The sequence below is a fragment of the Sminthopsis crassicaudata genome, chromosome 4 (assembly GCF_048593235.1).
Source record: "Sminthopsis crassicaudata isolate SCR6 chromosome 4, ASM4859323v1, whole genome shotgun sequence".
Classification (NCBI taxonomy): Eukaryota; Metazoa; Chordata; class Mammalia; order Dasyuromorphia; family Dasyuridae; genus Sminthopsis; species Sminthopsis crassicaudata.
In genome coordinates this window covers 330,407,659-330,419,299 of record NC_133620.1, presented here as the reverse complement: position 1 = coordinate 330,419,299, position 11,641 = coordinate 330,407,659, and positions in this window count along the sequence as shown.

Below are 11,641 nucleotides of genomic sequence, written 5' to 3'. Positions count from 1 at the left end.
ATAGTAGATACATTACCATATTGCAATCCATCTCCTCTGGTAATCCAATATATACTGAATTTGTGCAATTCTCCAATACATATTTCCACAATTATCATGCTGCATAAGAAAAATCAGATCAAAAAAGGAAAGTAAAATGAGAAAGAAAACAAAAAGCAAGTAAACAATTACAACAAAGATGAAAATAGTCACTGATATCTTTCTAAAGAATTGAACTTTCCTTATTGCTGATGAACAATTATTTTTAAAGAAACCAGATCTGATAATTTCTTTCATACTGTAGCTGCTCTAAGAGGCAGTAGATTTTTCAAAATATTTTTAAAAATTATCACTTCTTCCTTTATTAATTGAGAGAAGTTAACTAATGGCAAGGTGAATAGAATATCATGCCTCAAATCAGGAAAATATGAATTCAAGTATAGCCTTGGACACTTGCTAACTATGTGACCCAAAGCAGGTTATTTAGCTCATTTCTTTATTTAGCTCATTATTTAGCTCAATTTTTGTTTAGCTTCATTTAGCTCAAGTTATTTAGCCTGAATGTCATCTATGAAATGGGGATAAAAATAGTATTTACTAGTGCTGTTGTAAGGCTCAAATGAAATAATATTTTTTAAATTTTTTTGGCAAATAGTGCTATAGAAGTGAAAGTTATTGGCTATTATTGTTATTATTATTTAAATTCAAGTTCTCACCAAGCTCCATAAAGGTTGAAGGATACAGAGCTTATATTTGATAATGGATACAGAATGTATTTTTTTTAAGGAGACAGGGACACTAAGGGGAGGAAAATGAAGATATGGAATATATAATAGACAATTTAGGTTGAAAATTGAAAAGTTTTCAAAAAAGTTATATATTTATAATTAGAATCAAAATCATTGTTGGGGGAAATTTCCTTTTTATAAAATGTATTTGATTAAGTCTGGATATTTGAAGTATATATGAAATATACAAAGAAAGAAGAGCCATTACCCTCAAAAAGACAAATGGTCACGATATGAACTTGTAGCTTCATGAAAGAAATTCAAGCTTCAAACAATCATATGAAAACATGTTCCAAATCACGAAGTATAAAAGAAATTCCAAATGAAACAATATTAAGTTTCTGGTATTATTGTACTTTTTGACCCAGCAGCAACACTCTTAAGGACTCCTAAACCAGATCTTTTGAAACTATGTTAATAGTATTAGGAATACCGTGTCTCCATTTAGGGAGAGACCTCAGCTCAGACATAACATTATTTCTCACCTAGTTGTACTACTTTGGAAATTTCCTAAATCACTTCATCATGTCCTGGAAAGCACATCATTGTGATATTCTCATTATATGATAAGTTTATTCATTCCTGTTACTCCATCTCATTATTGTACTATTCCTTTCTGAAGTTATCAACTCCAAATCTCCAGTTAAGAAAAAAGATCTTAGTTTTTCTGACAATTGGTCAGAAATATCACAGGAATCCTTTTGACTGACACCTTTGTTTCCAATAAGCAGTTTTGGATCATAGCTCCAGGACAGAGAGGAATCCCAGTTAACTAGGAATCTTAGTTGCAGTTCCAAGACAAAGAGAAGAGATAGTGATTGTAGTTACAGGAGAAGAGAGCACCTGGTCACAGTCCTAGAGCTAAAAGGAGTGGTAGCAGTTGCAGAAGCTGGGGATTAAGAGCTCTTTCTGGGTAGACAGGAGTTCAGAACAATAGAGCCTTGACTATGTTACCCTGTATCACAGCTCTGTGTGAAGTTTTGAAAATGTATAGATGCTCAAAACTAGATTTGAAAAAAGCAGCAAGAAAAACACTGAAGCTTTAGAGAGTGCTTCCATATTCCAACTGAGCAGAGTACAACTTTGTTAAAAAGTCTAAATAGACTGGATAAGTGAGCAAACCTTTAACAATAAAAAGAACTTGACCATAAAAAGCTACTATAATGGCAGGGAAGACTAAGACATACATTAAAAGGAGATAAGAATGAAAAAAGTGGGATAGGGGCAGCTAGGTGGCGCAGTGGATAGAGCACCAGCCTTGAATTCAGAAAGACCAGAGTTCAAATCTGGTCTCAGACATTTAACACTTCCTAGCTGTGTGACCCTGGGCAAGTCACTTAATCCCAGCCTAAAAAAAGAAAAAAGAAAAAAAAAAAGAAAAGAAAAGAAAAAAGAGGGATAATAAAAAGAGGGAAGATTAAGTGAGGCAATAATCAGAAACAATACAGATGGGATAAAAAGAGAGATAGAATGATAAATGGAAGAAAATAGGATGATGGAAATACAGTTAGTAATTGCAATGGAGTATATAAATGGATTAAACTTGTTCATGAAATGGAGGGATACAGCAAAATGGATTAGAAATCAGAATTCAACAATAGGTTTTGTTTCATTTATGATTTTGTTGTTAACAAGAGACACATTTGAAACAGAAATACATATAGAAATAAAAATGAAAAGTCTACCCAATTAAGAGAGAAAATCAGGAGAACTACTTTTTAATGAAAAGGTACCACAGAAAATGAAAAATATGAAAAATACAATAACTTTTTTTCTGATGATGATCTTATTTCTTAAATATATATGGGATTGAGTCAGGTTTATAAAAATAAGAACTATTTCCCAATTCATGTGATCACAATATATAAATAGTTAGTTTTAAGAAGAAGAAAGCAATAATGTCCATAATTGCACGGGAAAAAATGTTATAAATCACTATTGATTAGAGACATGTAAACTAAAGCAACTTTGAGGTACCATGTCACAATCAGAAGTGGCGACTGCCGGAGCTGATAAGGAAAAAATGGTAATCAAATAAACTTTTCATAGAAAGCAAACATTTTAATCATTCTAGAGAACAATTTCCAACTATTTCCAAAGAATTTTAAATCTGTCCAAATCTTTTGGCCTAACTTCTATTTCTATATACCCAAAAATGTGAAAGGAAAAGGAAAAATGATAAGATATTGTTTAATTCAGGAATGGTTGAACAAGTTGTGGCATGTGATTGTGGTAGAGTACTATTGTGCCATAAGATATGATGAGGAGAGTGGTTTCAGAAGAAAAAAAAAAAAAGATTTATATGAACTGATGCAAAGTGAAATGAGAAGTGAGAGATCATTGTGCACAATAATAGTAATGTTGTAATAATGATCAACAGTGAAACTGTGAAAGACTTGATTCCCCTGATCAATGCAATGATCTAAGAAAAGTCCAAAACACTCATGATGGAAAAAAGTGCTATCAATCTTGAGAGAGAGAAAACAGATGAACTTTGAGCTAAAAAATTAAGTATAACATTCTTTTTAAATTTTTTTTGGTGATATATCTAATATGGAAATATGCTTTCCCTAATTTCACATGAATTATTGATATTATTTTGCCTGGATTCTTAGTGAGTTAAAGGAAAGGAGAGAATTTGGAAATCAAATTAAACAGAAAGATAGTAACAAAAAGAACATAATTTTATCTGAAACTACCATTAAAATTTATCCCTTCAATTTCACTTTCCTCTCTTAAATGGTTATCATTTCTAGAACCATGCCAAATAATAGATGGCATTCCTTTACTTTACCTTATTTTTTACAGAATAACCTGGAAGGATTTCTCTAATGAACGGAAACTAGCTTTAACCCACAACATTCTTTTTCAATGTCAACTTTCAATACTACCTATGTATTTTGCTCTCATGTAAAATATAAAATATTCAGAGTTTAGATATTGTTGAAAATGGGGTATGAATATGAGTATATTCCCTAATCCTTATGCCTTTTGCTTCTTTCCAAGTCTTTTGATGGAAAATGGTGTCATGCACAAGCACATGCTCCTTTTGATGTCTTAGTGATTCCATCTATTCCTAAGAATTGTTACCATTACTTTTAATGTCTAGGACATCTAAACATATTATAAACTTGTACAAAATATTTAGCTTGATCTTTTACCTACCTACTACATTTGAGCAAAGGTTGAATTGTGTTTTAGATTCAATCTAAGGCTTTTATACATAAATTAACCAACTTAATTTATTGTTCCATCCTTAGAGAACATCCTCTAATTTTGTCAATTTTTTTCTAATTCTGTCTTTCCTAACCCTTTCCTTTCACAAAGAATGTTTGCTTCTTTCCTTTTTTTGCCTCTGCCTATATGCATTTTTTAAACTTCCCTTTTTTGTGGCATATCTTCATTCTTCCAATCACCAAAATTCACAACTTCAGAAACATCTTTTTCTTCTAACATTACTTAATAACTCATATCTAATTGGATGTTTAGAATTTTCAATTTTTTCTACAAAACATTTATTATATCTACTATCTATTCTCCATACACCAACCCAATAAATTTGATTTAGGAAATCTTCATTTAATCTGAACTATTGTTAATAGCTTGATAATTGGTCTTCCTTCTTCAAGGATTTAACCATTACTTCTAATGTCTAGAACTTCCAAATGTATTCATTTAAGATCTTGAGAAACAAATGGGATTCTAAACATTGAAAGGAGGTAGAGATTCCAAGAGGTGAATGTGAAAAAGGGAAAACATTTTAGGCAATTCACACACCTACATTAACATAATGGACAAATGCCAATGAAAATCCATGTACATAGAGAACAGAAAGTCAGCCAGTTTGGCTTTGTTAAAGCACAAAGGAAGGCAAGTGATGTGAATCATGTTGGAAATAGGTTGAGGCCAGTTATAAAGCGCTTTAAATGTCAAAGAGAGTTTGTATTTTGCCCTAAGTCAATTTGGGAATGATTAAACCTTATTTTTTATTTGAGTAGTATTTTATTTTTCCAAATACAAAGTCAAAGATGCTTTCAACATTTACCTTTGCAAAATCTTTTGTTCCAAATTTTTCTTCCTCTCCACCTCCCTCTTCCCTCCTCAAGACAGCAAGCAATCTGATATAGATTAAACATGTGTAATTCTTCTAAACATTTTTACATATTCATCATGCTGCATCCTGCCAAAAAAATAAAAACCCAACAAATCACAAGGGGAATAGGAAAAAAACAAGAAAGGAAAAAAAATATTTCAAACAAACAACAACAAAGTGCAAATATTATGCTTTGATTTACATTCAGTCTCCATCCAAGTCCATCACAGGTGATTATCAAATAATTTTGTTGTTACCATAGACAATATTCTCTTGCTTCTGCTTACTTCACTTAGAATCAGTTCATATAAAGTTTTTTTCAGGCTTTTCTGAAATTAGCTTGCTCATCATTTCTTATAGAACAACAGTATTCCATTACATACATATATCATAACTTATTTTTAGTCTTTCCCCATTTGAATGAGATCTACTAAATTTTCAGTTCCTGGCCAATGATTAAAGTTTCTTGAACAGGAAAGTGGTCTGGTCAGACAATACTTCTGGTATATCATTTTGGAAATTATGTAGAATACAGACTGGTGGAAGGGAGATTTGAAATTGAAAGACTAAATAGAAGTCTATTATCAGAAAGAGGTCATGAGGGTCTGAATTAGGATGATGGTCATATTATATGAGTAGAGAGAAGGAATCAGATATGACAGTTATTTGATGATAAAATTGATAAGGCATGGCGAATGATTGAAAATTGAGTAGATAGAGGCAAAGCAGATAAGGGTGAAGAATTAAAGTTGCAAAACTGAGTAACAGAAAGGATAATATTTTTTTTTACTATATGCTTAAAATGTGGAATTGTTAATCATCTCTTTATTCTGTTATAACATAAAATAGTAGAACATATTTGGTTATTGGTAAATATTTATTGTTGTATGAAATAGGGTGGGGAGAAGAAATGCATCATCTTAAATAGTGTTGGTTTCAGGTTCAAATACGACTTTTAAGATACTTCATTTGTGTGTAACTCTGACACCATTTTGTATTTTCTTGACAAAGATACTGGAGTAACTTTTTACTTCTTTCTTCAGCTCATTTTGCATAAGGGAAAAGTGAAGTAAACAAGGTTAAGTGATTTGCCCAGGATCACATAGCTAGCAAGTGTCTAAACCTAGATTTAACTCATGAAGATGAATTTTCTTGATCACAGGTCCAGCACTCTATTAATTGTGCCACCTAGCCACTTCCTATTGCTTTCTTAATTTTTTAAATTGTAGTAAATGTTTGCTACCAAATAGAAGTGTATAATTATATAATATCACAAATCAAAGTACTAAATATTCATTTTCTTTGTATAGCATTTGGTATTTTGCATATATTAAACATTTTACAAGTGGTAGAAAAGAATTAAAGAGTGAATAAATTAAAAAATAAACTCAATTCTACCTGAAGACATAATATTAATGAATTTTCATTCTAAAACAAACAAACAAACAAACAAAAAACATATGGTCAGTATGTAGGAATATATATATTGCTGAGGCAATTGGGGTCAAGTGACTTGCCCAGGGTCACACAGCCAGGAAGTGTTACATGTCTGGGGCCAGAATATTTGAACTCAGGTCCTCCTGACTTCAGGGCTGGTGCTCTACCCACTGGGCCAACTAACTACCTTGGACTATTTCTGTGTCATTAATATTATGTAACTAAATTAAAATGAAAAAAGCATGGAGTTAATTTACAGAAAGCAACCTTTTCAGAAATGTCCTATTCCTTATTTAAGATATTAAAATCAGCTTAATCAAAATTCTTTCAAAATATCCTTAAAGTTAGATTTCCTAGATAACTAAAAAGAAAACATTACTTGAGAGCTTCCATAAAGCTAAATGTAATTTGGGAGCTCAATATACCAAAAATCTTATGCCTTCTATCTATTCTAGAAAGGGAACAATATTTATCCTCAGTCTATATTCTTGCCTGTAACAGGAAAAGTTCTGATTAAGTATCCTGAAGTTCTCTTCTAGCTCTAAATCTGTGATTCTGAAGTGTCTATGTCTATAGTTAGAAATAATTTTTAGGAGAAAGTTATTTACTCCTGCTTGAATTTACTTCAGATTTGTGTGAGTAGAGCCATCATTTTCTCATTACTCCTTTCAACTCAGGGCATGATATTTCCATACTCAATGCCTTTATTTAAATTTTCTTTCAGACATCTCAAAATGGATTTCCAGTGGACTTTTTATACTAAATATGTCCAAAACAGAACTTATTTTCTTTCCTTCTAATTCCTCTATATTACTATAGAAGACAAAACTCAGTTCTTCAGGCCTGAAAAGTAGGAGTCTTCCTGGATTCCTCATAATTTCTCATTGTAATATCCAAACTATTGCCAAACCCTACTGATTTCACCTTTGCAACATCTCTCAAAAAAATGGTCCCCTTCTCTCCTCTTACACTGCCACTACTCTAGTACAGGATAATATGCTTACAACTCAATTATTGCAATAGCATGATAGTGGGTTTGCCTGCCTCCAATTTATTCTTTATTCAGTCATTAAAAAGATTTTCCTAAAAGGCAAATCATTTCATGTTGCTCCCCTTCTTACTCAATAATTACTCACTGCTATGGTTCCCAGTCATATCCAGGATCAAATACAATATATTCTACCTTTATAACTTAGCCCCCTTTTATCTTTCTAGGTTTCTTACACCTCATTCCTCAAAGGATAACCTTTGATGTGGTGACATTCACCTGGCTGTTCCATAAATAATATACTTCATTTCTTGGTTCTGATCACTTTCTCTAGCTGTCTCCCATGTCTGGGATATGATCCCACTTTAATTTTGAATATTGAGCTCCTCATAACTTTTTTTTAAAGTTTCCACTAAAATCCTCCTCCTATAGGAAACCTTTTCTAATTTCTCTTAATTCCAGTGCCTTTCCTCTGTAATTTCCTAATTATTCCTATATACAACTTAATTTATTTATATTTGTTTGCATGTTGTCTCCCCAATTAAACTGTAAGCTCCTTGAGAGAAGGGTCTATCTTTTGACCCTTTTTATATCCCCAGAATTTAACACAGTATCTGTGTTGAATAATATTTATTGACTGGTTGAGCATAAAATGGGGCTTATCAAAGAAAATTATGGGAATAATATGCTTACCTAAGGCACTTATCCAGACTCTTTCTGAATGACATTCCTGTATGCTGTTTGCAGGAAGAGGTTAGTAGGTGCAGGTTCTAAGAGTTATTACTCCATTTGCAGAGTAAAATATTTTAATAAAATAGTGTAGTCAAAATAAACGATTCTCACTCATATCTCCTGAATGGGAGGAAAGAGGGTTAGAGTGAGGAAAACAAAACCCAAAATCCATTTCACACTTCATGTTTTAAATAAAAAAGTCCAAAATTATGTCTTTTTCCATTTTCTATGTCAGAGAAAGTTCCTCCTCCTTTTTTTTTTTTGATGATTCCTCATTCATAAAAATGAAGCACTCAAGAAGAAATAAAATCCTAATCACTTTATGTAATCATGAATTTGAAATTAACTAAACAGAAATTATAATATATGATTAATTATGTATATATTATATATGATATAACTTAAAGAAGACTTTGGCATTGATATCTGGGTTTTTGTTTTTCCTGGTGGAAAAAAATAGAGAAAACAAATTTGAAAGCTTAGCTCTTAATAATTTATTTTGATAGGAAAGTTCTTATCTGCCTTTGGTGACTAATTTGTTAATTAAAATTTTATAATTATAATTTTATAATATCTTTATCAATTTCACAATGCTATTCTTGGCATATTATTAATTCAATTCATTTTTACCGTAAGCAAAGATTTCTTCTACCTTCTTCCTAATTTATTCCTATCTTTCTCAGGCCACCAACTACCATCATTCTAGATTATAGATTCTAGAGCTACTCTGACTCCTTATTGAATTGTTTATTCAGAATCTTCTTGTCAGGGAGATAATTAATGTCTTGACAAAACAAAATTTTTGCTTTGTCAGCAAAATGTTATTTCTTTTGGTATAATTTCCCAGGTACAAGATGTAGCCAGGATCATACAGTGTATTAAGTATTAAGTGCATTAGCTCAACAGAGCTAAATGCCAGAATCAAAGCTTTATTGCCAAATACCAGAAAGTCTAGCTTCTGGTGCCAATAACTCCTTGGGGGAAAATATACATATGTAAATACATAATATATCCATCTATCTTTTTATCTATCTATGTATACTCACATTTATATACCCATATATTGAAAGATAGATCATATATACATCTCTCTCTCTGTATATATAAATATATATATATATATTTAGCTATACATTTATATATACATATATGCATATGTATAAACATATATATATATATATATATATATACACACATATATAATTACTATCTCTACAGGCATATATAAATTGCTGTGAGTAAGTTACAGAGTAGGTTTTCACTGAACAGTGACTCATCTCTGGTAGCTGACTTCTTTCCGGGCTGACTCCAAGAAACTCTGACTAAGTCAACTCTGCCACGTCCTAAGTAAGGCAAGGATTCCACTCAGCTTTTTGCTGTGAATAGAGACTAACAAGTCTCCTAACTAATAGCAATTTGTGGGTTTAAAATTGATGCAATGATGACCTTGGCCAGTTCAACCCAAACAAAATTTGCCCCAACTCATGAAGGCAAAGCCATCATGATAAATACAGTATGTGCCAGCAGGGCAAGATTTCAACATACACTGGCACATGAAATATGTTTGGGCAGGAGCTCTCTTTCTCCACAAACTCTATTTTAGTAATGATACTCTGGGATCCCAATGAGGACTATGTCATAGGTCTACTAGCTCCACCGAGACAGTCCAGGTTTGTGCCTCTGAAGTTGCCTTGCAACTGAAAGCTACTTGCGTAAGCTACCAAAAAGTCATAGAAACATGAGCAATCATCAGAATAGTCTGGAATTGAAATAGACACGTCACTGGATGAAAAGGGATTATATAAAGCATTTTTATGATATTATTATTATGGTTAGTTTCCAGCATGGTACTCCTCCCACATCCTTGTCCACTTCCATGAAATTACCTATCTGGGAATACACTGAATAGCCTTCCAGATGTGGTGATAACTCTTGTAATAATGTTGACATTGGGCAAAATCTTCAGAATATTCAGTCTTGATTTATATCCTGTGGCTGAATGACAGAGTTGTATTGAAGGCAGTGCTGATTCCCTCTAAATTATCTTTTTTATAGCTATACAGAAGGATACAGAGGATAGGGGGGGATAGGGATCAAGTCCCCTAAAATAATGTTTTTTGTTGAAGTTGAGCCCCCTTCTGTTTGGCAAAGAAGAACTGACATGGTTCCATGATAGGTTGATCACATACATAGCTCTTGGCAATACATTAATGAATCAGCATCTCACTTATTTCAGAAAAAAAATACCTCTTGCCTTTGTAATATTATTTCCTCATGGTGAACATTTTTATAAATTCTAGAGATCCTGTGACTTCCAGATGAACTGTATACTCAGTCTTCCTGCCATCACAAGGAAATTATATCCTAGTATACCAAAGAATTCTGTTCTGTCAGCATGCTATTTCTTTAGATATAGCTCCTCATGTACAAAAAGATAGCCAGGAATTATGGTGGGTATTAAATAAAGTTCAAGAGAGCTAAATGCCAGAACTAAGACTATATTGCTAAATGCAGGAAGGTCAGATTTCTGGTGCCAATAGCTCCCTGATCTATCTATCTCGATCCTATCTAGTCTATCTATCTATCTATCTATCTATCTATCATCTATTTTTTCTTTCTTTCTTTCTCTCTCTCTGTCTGTCCTTCTGCTTTTCTTTCTTGTATCTATCTACCCATCCACATATACAAAAATACATGTATAGATAGTGTCTCCGGTATTTAGAGTCCTGGAGCTGGATCAGGAAAACTTGAGTTAAAATTCAGCTTCACACACTTACTACACATGTGATATTAGGCAAATCACTTAACCTTTGTTTTCCTTAAGCCAAAGAAATAGTAAATCACTTCAGTATCTTTGCCAAGAAAATCCCAAGATCCATGGAGTCATAAGAAACAAATAGGTTTATATTAGTATACAAAAACAAGAAGGATTTTCATAGATGTATATTTCCTTTTTTATTTCTTAATAATCTATAAAGTTTGTAAGTTACAGAGAAGATTCTAGTCTGAATAAAAAAATTTAATCTAATCAAATTCTGTTCATTCCCAGGTCAAGGAAGCAGCTCAAAAAGAAAGGAAAAAAATGTGGATATATACAATTGTTTATTGCATTTGTATGTTCTATGTTATATATTATATTATGCAAATATAATTTGCATTAATAATAGCAAAGACAAAAAGTGTAGCATTTTGAAGTTTTCAAAGATCTTTACAAACAATATTTCATTTTATCCTCATAAAATTTTGGGAGTTAGGAGTTTTATAAATAACAAAGTTGAGGACAAAACAAGTGCCTTGATTTGTCCAGGGTCACATGGGTAATATGTGTCTGAGGATGGAACTGAATTCATATCTTTCTGAATCTAAGACCAACAGTATATGGCATATGCAACATTCTATCTTTTTTTCCTGTTCCATGCCCTTCACCATCATCTCTTCTTTTTGGAATACCTTGTTCTTTTTGATATTCAATTCTGATGACATTTCCTTCTTCACAGATTTGCAGCCTTAGTGATGAGTGCTCTACTCCCTTTCATTATTTTGCCTTTATTTTTCTCTATATGTTGCCCATCTCCCTTCCCCAGCTTTTCCTCATCTTCAGTAGAATAAAGACCTGAACTTTTT